We start from the raw sequence: 8,533 nt of genomic DNA on the forward strand, positions 1-8,533 counted from the left end.
AAATTGTATCCTGGGTATTCTAAGGTTCTGGGTTAATATCCACTTATCAGTGAGTGCATATCAAGTGACATCTTTTGTGATTGGGTTATTTCACTCAGGATGATATCCTCCAGATGCATCCATTTGTCTAAGAATTTCGCAAATTCATTCTTTTTAATAGCTGAGTAGTACTCCATTGTGTAAATGTACAACATTTTCTGCATCCATTCCTCCGTTGAGGGACATCTGGGTTCTTTCCACCTTCTGGCTATTATAAATAAGGCTGCTATGAACATAGTGGAGCATGTGTCCTTATTACCAGTTGGAACATCTTCTGGGTATATGCCCAGGAAAGGTATTGATGGATCTTCCGGTAGTACTATGTCCAGTTTTCTGAGGAACTGCCACACTGGTTTCCAGAGTGGTTGTACCAGCTTGCAATCCCATCAACAATGGAGGAGTGTTCCTCTTTCTCCACAACCTTGCCAGCATCTGCTGTCACCTGAATTTTTGATCTTAGCCATTCTGACTGGTGTGAGGTGGAATCTCAGGGTTGTTTTGATTTGCATTTCCCTGATGATTAAGGATGTTGAACAGTTTTTCAGGTGCTTCTCTGCCATTCGGTATTCCTCAGGTGAGAATTCTTTGTTCAGTTCTGAGCCCCATTTTTTAATGGGGTTATTTGATTTTCTGGAGTCCACCTTCTTGAGTTCTTTATATATATTGGATATTAGTCCCTTATCTGATTTAGGATAGGTAAAGATCCTTTCCCAATCTGTTGGTGGTCTTTTTGTCTTATTGACGGTGTCTTTTGCCTTGCAGAAGCTTTGCAGTTTCATGAGGTCCCATTTGTCAATTCTCGATCTTACAGCACAAGCCATTGCTGTTCTATTCAGGAATCTTTCTCCTGTGCCCATATCTTCAAGGCTTTTCCCCACTTTCTCCTCTCTAAGTTTCAGTGTCTCTGGTTTTATGTGGAGTTCCTTGATCCACTTAGACTTGAGCTTTGCACAAGGAGATAAGAATGGATCAATTTGCATTCTTCTACATGATAACTGCCAGTAGTGCCAGCACCATTTGTTGAAAATGCTGTAATTTTTCCACTGGATGGTTTTAGCTCCCTTGTCAAAGATCAAGTGACCATAGGTGTGTGGATTCATTTCTGTGTCTTCAATTCTATTCCATTGATCTGTCTGTCACTGTACCAGTACCATGCAGTTTTTGTCACAATTGCTCTGTAGCACAGCTTGAGGTCAGGCATGGTGATTCCACCAGAGGTTCTTTTATTGTTGAGAATAGTTTTTGCTACCCTAGGTTTTTGTTATTCCAGATGAATTTGCAAATTGCCCTTGCTAAGTCTGTGAAGAACTGAGTTGGAATTTTGATGGGGATTGCATTGAATCTGTAGATTGCTTTTGGCAGGATAGTCATTTTGACTATATTAATCCTGCCAATCCATGAGCATGGGAGATCTTTCCATCTTCTGAGATCTTCTATAATTTCTTTCTTCAGAGACTTGAAGTTTTTATTATACAGATCTTTCACTTCCTTAGTTAGAGTCATGCCAAGGTATTTTATGTTATTTGTGACTATTGAGAAGGGTGTTGTTTCCCTAATTTCTTTCTCAGCCTGTTTATCCTTTGTGTAGAGAAAGGCCACTGATTTGTTTGAGTTAATTTTATATCCAACTACTTCACTGAAGCTGTTTATCAGGCTTAGGAGTTCCTTGGTAGAATTTTAGGGTCACTTATCTATACTATCATATCATCTGCAAACTGTGATAATTTGCCTTCTTCCTTTCCAATTTGTATCCCCTTGATCTCCTTTTGTTGTCTAATTGCTCTGGCTAGGACTTCAAGTACTATATTATATAGGTAGGGAGAGATTGGGCAGCCTTGTCTAGTCCCTGATTTTAGTGGGATTGCTTCCAGTTTCTCTCCATTTAATTTGATCTTGGCTACTGGTTTGCTGTATATTGCTTTTATCATGTTTATGTATGGCCCTTGGATTCCTGATCTTTCCAAGGCTTTTATCATGAATGGGTGTTGGATTTTGTCAAATGCTTTCTCATTATCTAAGAAGATGATCATGTGGCTTTTGTCTTTGAGGGTTTTTTTTTTTATATAGTGGATATATAGCTTGTTCCTCCTGTGATTCTGTTAGCCTCTGTCAGCACTCCTGGGAGTACAACTCTCTCCTGAGTCTCAGTGGTCAGAGGAAGCTCCCCTCTTACAGGGAAGGTGCACAGAGGTCTGGCGCCCAGCTCTGCCTCCTGGCTGAAGATGAAGGCCTAAAAGGGACCCTGTCCCAGAAGATATGTTGCTTCTGCTACCTGTGCACTCTCCTGCACAGACTGGTCTCTTTGGAACCAGGGATACAAGATGGCGTTCTTACCTGGTCCTGTGGACAGAGCCCTCCCTGGAGGCTGCCTCTCCTCTTGGGGGGAAGTGCTCAGAGGTCTGGTTCCTGGCTAAAGATGAAGGCCTGAATGGCCTGTATTTATTTTAATTATGATAGTCAAGGCCATAAACAATGTGAATTAACAATTAATTGATAATTAACATAATTATGCCATATGCATCTGATGAGAACCTTGTGGATAGTTCATAGCTAAAGAGAGCAAACATGGAAAATTTAATGAATAGGAAGATCAGAGACTGCAATTTATAAAACAAACAAAAAGAGAATGAAAATGAAAATGTAAAGTATATATATACATGGAATACTAAACAGGCTCAGCAGCATTTGTGCATGTATGTGTAACAATGCTAACTGATGGGGGGAAAAGCCATGAATTTGAAAGATAAAACTAGGGAGACATGAAGAGATTGGAAGAGGAAATGGAAAGGTTGGGAATGATGTAATTATACATTAATTTAAAAATTAAAATAAAAAGTTTTTTTACAAAAAGAAAGGAAACATTGAAAAACATAAAAAACATTAAAATGAAGAAAATCCACTCAAAATCTCCAACATTACCTTTTTAATGACCTCTCGCCCCCCAGCTCCTAAAATTTTTCAAGAAATTCTTCTACAGAAATAACTTCCTTCCTAGACTGAAAATCCAATTCTGAGCAAGCAGCTAATCACACTCACTTCATCCACCAGGATTTCCCTATTGGAAGCCAGAATTTAAGAAAGAGAAATGTATTGGGAAGTTTTGAGTCTCTCAAATATGACTAAGTCATTGGACCCTAGAGTTAGAAGGCAATTTTCAAAGCGCAGCATTCTTCCTCTATAGTCCCCCAAAGTCTGCTTCTGTGCCTCCAATTATTAGAAACGTATTATCTTATAAGTTGGTAGCCCTCTTTAACAAGAAAGGACAATGTGTGTTTAGAAAAATAAAACCACACTTTTAAATTACACATGTTCCCAAGTTGTAGGGATGTGTAAAAAGAAAAGTTAGCTTTCTCCTCCATAATCTCTGGTCTATAGGTAATTATTCCTTCCTTCCTTCCTTCCTTCCTTCCTTCCTTCCTTCCTTCCTTCCTTCCTTCCTTCCTTCCTTCCTTCCTCCCTGTCTCCCTCCCTCCCTCCCTGCCTGTCTTTCTTTTGTCCTTCCTTTCTTCCTTCCTTGGTTTCTTTCTTTCTACTTGTTTTTTTTCTTTCTTGGATTTTATTTTTGTATAACTCTACAGAGTTCTGTATCATTTCAATTTTACATAACATAATTAGACTATACATAACAATTCTTGTCTACCTTCTTCCACTGGAGGATATGTCTTGAATGCTTCTGGTAACAGTACAGCCATCTCATTCCTTTAATTTCCAGAGATGTATACTGTTCCATTATTAGCATCAATTCCATTTTTGGTCTTTAATAGTTGGAAAACATTACTTTCTACTGTTTCAATATCTAGTTCCTTGCTAATTACCACCTCCCAAATCATTCCACATTCTGGGTCTTCTAATATGAGAGTGTTTCACATACTGATGACTATTATTATACCACCACTAGATTTCATGTTCTTCAGTCCACTAACCACAGCAAAGGGCATGATCAGATACAATGTTAACAGACAGGAGAGTCTATAGAAGAAACCACATGCTGAAAACTATAGAGGGAGAATATCAAACATTTGAAAAACACACTTGGTATTTCATTCTCACTTATCACTGTGTCTGACCTTGGCAGTGGGAACTGGAAGGAGGTGCATTCTGGAAGAAATCTTTACAAAGTTCTGAAAAGAACTGAGTCTGAAAACAAATACAAATCAACAAAACCCACATCCAGGAGGTGTTTACAATGGAAGCTAAGACTAATAAAATGAAGAAAATTTAGCTCTCAGGTATCAAAAGGAAAGGGCAAATTACTGTTGTCCCCACTGATGTGGGGAGTTGACTTCTTTGGCCTTATAGTAGAAGAAGAAAAGAAATATGGTCTCTTAGGTTACAAATTTCAGGAGTTTTGATAGTTTCTCCATTAGCTAGTGAATCTCTTCACTCTGTCTCCTGGGGATCTTTCTTTTGAGAATTCCTTAGGGGTCTTAAGAGACCAAGGATGGAGCTGCTAGTCTCCTGGGCTTCATTAAAAAGTTCTGTGGCTGCCAGAGGAGATGCTTTCATTTCTTTACTGACTTGAGAATTCTCCAAGTTTCCAAAACTGACACTGCATTGAATTTCGAGGAAGTGCACCAATTAATACTGATAACTTGATGGAAGACCCTAAATGTTAATTTGTCTATATTGGAAAGCAGCTTATTTCTTAAAATGTATTCAAATAAATAAGATCCTGTTGCTGCATCGGATTACTGGAGGCCAGGGCTTGTCTGGTTCAGCTTCAGCCCTCAGTTGATTTCCTTAGGTCTCACTGATAAATGCCTCATGTTTACAGCCATTTACAGAAAAATGTCACCCATACTGGGAAAAGGCAGGAGTCATTTTTACACCTCTTCCTGTGTTCCCTTTGGCTTATTCCTGGTACTTCCTGGAAATAAAACGAAAAGACAACGGATCGGTGGTCGTCCCCACAAAGATGATCACTGGTCCCATGGGGAGCCTGTGAGGAAGAGCTTCAGCTCTACCTTATTACAGGAAATTGCCACAACAATCCTGAATATGGAATAAGGACATGTCAAACACCACACAGTTTCCTCTTTAGTGATCAACACAGTGACATTCATCACAGAGACACATAAAAGGAAAAAGATGACATGGACCACTCATGATCCCTAACTTAGAAATCAACATAACTGAGCCAGGCATGGTGACACACAAGGGATGAAGCAGGGCAATCAAGAGTTCAAAGTCATCCTTTTCTACTTAGGGAGTTCAAGGATAGCCTGTTTCCAAGATACTCTGTATTAACAGAGAGAGTAAGAGAGAGAGGTGTAGAGTCAGGGAGAAAGAGAGACAGAGAGCGTTCATCATTAATAGTTTTTAAACATTTTGTATGTATTCATATGGCTATATCTCTTAAAAGCATTTATTCACTTATATAACAAGGTAGGATAATGATCATTTATGTTAGAATGGAAATGCCCTTCAGAGTTCAAAGGTTAACAGTTTAATCCCTAAATTCTTATGTTAGTGGTATTTAGAGGTGAGGGCTTTGTGAAGCAACTATATTAGATTAAGTTAGGATGATACAACTACGTTACTTTGTGTGTATATATTTATTTATCTTTATTTTATGTGTATGGGTATTTTGCCTGTATGTTTGTGCTTCCTGTTCATGCAGTGCCTGCAGAGTACAGACGAAGGCATTGAATCTCTTGAAACTGGAGAAACAGGCAGGTATGAGCTGCCATCTGTGTGCTGGAGAGGCATGGAACCCAGCCGTTTCTCCAGCCCTACATAACTTCTGTATGAGCTGCATTGCAGAGGTCTAGAAGCTGCCACTGACTGATTTTCCAGCCTTCCTTTGAGATCTAGATGGAAGCTGTAGCTCTTGTATTCTGCATGAAGAGGACACCAGCATCAAATGCATGGTGCTGAGGCTGTGCAGTAGCTATGCACTCTTGGATCGTGGCTGCAGGGGTCTCTGAGTGCCTGAAGAGTTAATCTCAAGAAGAACTTCTCTGGGGACACGTTTAAATTGTCTTCTCAAAGCAAACCATCAAACCCTTCAACTGAGCTAAGACTTTTATTCTCTTAACCATGTAATAGGCTGGGTAATGCCAATACTTAAACTATGTTCATGTCAGTTTTCCTATGGGTCCAGCACAAAGTACTTGCTCATTAAAAAATACTATTTTTTTTTCCCCAGCAGCCACACTTTTCTTGACTCCAAGTATATGTGTGCTTCTATTTTGGCCAAATCTTTAGATTTCCAAGGCTTTTGTTTGTTTTACTTTGATTCTTGTTCCTGATTTTCACTATAACTCTTAAAAATAAAAAAAAATAAAAAATAAAGAAAAGCAGCCAGCACCATAGGTGTCATAGTCTGAAAACCGTGCTGTCGTCAGGTTTTATCTATCAAGTCAATTTCATCACTTTTAAGTTCAGTTTTATTCAAAGTGTCAGGGACCAGACAAAGTGTAGATAAATAATTTATAGAGTATAGCATGAGTGCGCTCGGATCCAGTTTTCTACAAAACACTCATTTCCATATGAAATCTGTAGGCATAGTCTCTACTGTCGAGAATTTATCAGCATAAGGGCTCCTTTTAAATTTTTGTTTTATTAACAAATTATGTGTGTACATATGCCTGCAGATGCCCCAGTGCCAGATAAACTTACAATAGAAATGTCTTTATTGTTTATCAGATGATCAACTTTAACTAGTCAGCCTATAGTTTACCTAGGAGACTTAATTAAGGGGCACATACAGCATGTAACAATAATAATTAAAGAATAAAAAGACATGGGTTCAGAGGGAGCAAGTGGTATACGGAAGATACCAGAGGCAAGAGAAGGAAGGAAAAACTGACATAACTATATTTTAGTTTAAAAAATAAACAAAAACAAAAACAGGCACATAGTGCCCGTTTGTTCAACTCTAAGCAAAGCTAGTTTTAAAGTTTTCATGAACTTATTTTATTTTATTTTATTTTGTGATTCATACAATATATTTTGGTAACAGCCTTTCCTCTTCCCCAACTTCTCCCAGAGGCTCCCTTACTCCCATCCACCCAACTTCTTGTTCTTTCTCTCTCTTAACAAAAAATAAATAACTACATGAAATGCCCCAGATATTAAGGTCACACTATAAACCATAAATACAAACCATAGTTGTGTTAATTTTGAACACTTGTATTTAAATTGCCTCAAAATGTCAGATGATTTCAGAGGTAACAGCCTGATCTTCCATTTAAACTGCTCTCTCTCATCAACTGAAGTGGGAACTTCCAGTTCTTTGGAAAGTTAGTTATATCAAACGATGTTTTGCTGGGGCACACAGGTGAACGGATGTCTTGTTAAAGCAAACAAGTGAAAAACTTTTCCTACAGCAGACACAGGTGAAAGGATGTTTAGCTATAGCAGACACGTGAAAGGATATAAATATACTCCTTGATAAAGGAGTATAAGTATGACCCCACAGACAGTGAGAGAGCACTGAGCCTTGGTTTGCTCTGCCTCACTATTCTTCACTAATGACTGGAATATATTGGTTTGCCTTACATAGCTTTGTTGAGCCCAACTTGTGATAACTTCGACATTGAGAGAAACTCACCCTAGAATTGCTCAGATGGTTCCTGTGGCTTCTTGCTGCTTCTGCGGCCTCACCTCAGGTTGTCTGGAGAGCCTAGAAGTTTCTTCAGGATTAAACTATATCTGCCTGCTTGCTGAAAGGACTGGACTGGAGCTGCTACTTTGTGCCTGAGCTCTGCCTGCCTAGAGAACTGGTCTAAAGCTGCTAAATTATATTTGGTGTTTGCTCTGGGACTGAACTGCTGATCGAGCTCACCCCCAAAGAACTATTGCTGAGCAGGTCCACTTCCCCACATCCTAATAACTTTCCTCCTCCACTGCTCTGCTGGGTGGTGGCCTAGAGGAGAGGCTGACCCCTTATTAAGAGTAGGTTGCAAAAAATTATGCCTACACTCAACCTCATAATCTAATCATTTGATAACTAACTTTAAAAAGTTTAATGATAAAGCACACGACACTAGTTCTTCAATAATTTTATTCACTTATCTCTATTCAATGAAATTTTATATTTCGTATAGGAATTTCTTGCATCAGTTATGTGCAGTGTAAGCTACGAATGCAATAGACACCGAATCCTCATGTACATTTAATCGTACAACTGCTCCTCCCTTATATTCAGTGAAGAAAGTAAATGTATTCACCTTTGATTTGTTAATGATACTTGCCTACAAATAGTCATGACCCAACCAACTTCGCCAATATGATTAGCAATGATATGAAATGAAAGAATTATATCATTGGACAGGATTGTAACTTCAAATGTAAGCAAATTTATGTGATTTCCTAAGCATGACAGAGAGAGCAGGGGGGGGGGATTACTCTCAGAAGACAAAAAGAAATGATGCAGAATTAAAGAATCTGTTCTGTCCTCTCATCTGGGCCACACATTTTAAGCATTGTTTCAAAATAATATTTGCATTCAGGTAGACCGTCATGAATGATCTGTGTGGAACAGAACTGC

This window comes from Mus caroli, unplaced genomic scaffold (assembly GCF_978045245.1).
Source record: "Mus caroli unplaced genomic scaffold, Mus_caroli_1 scaffold_1, whole genome shotgun sequence".
Lineage (NCBI taxonomy): Eukaryota > Metazoa > Chordata > Mammalia > Rodentia > Muridae > Mus > Mus caroli.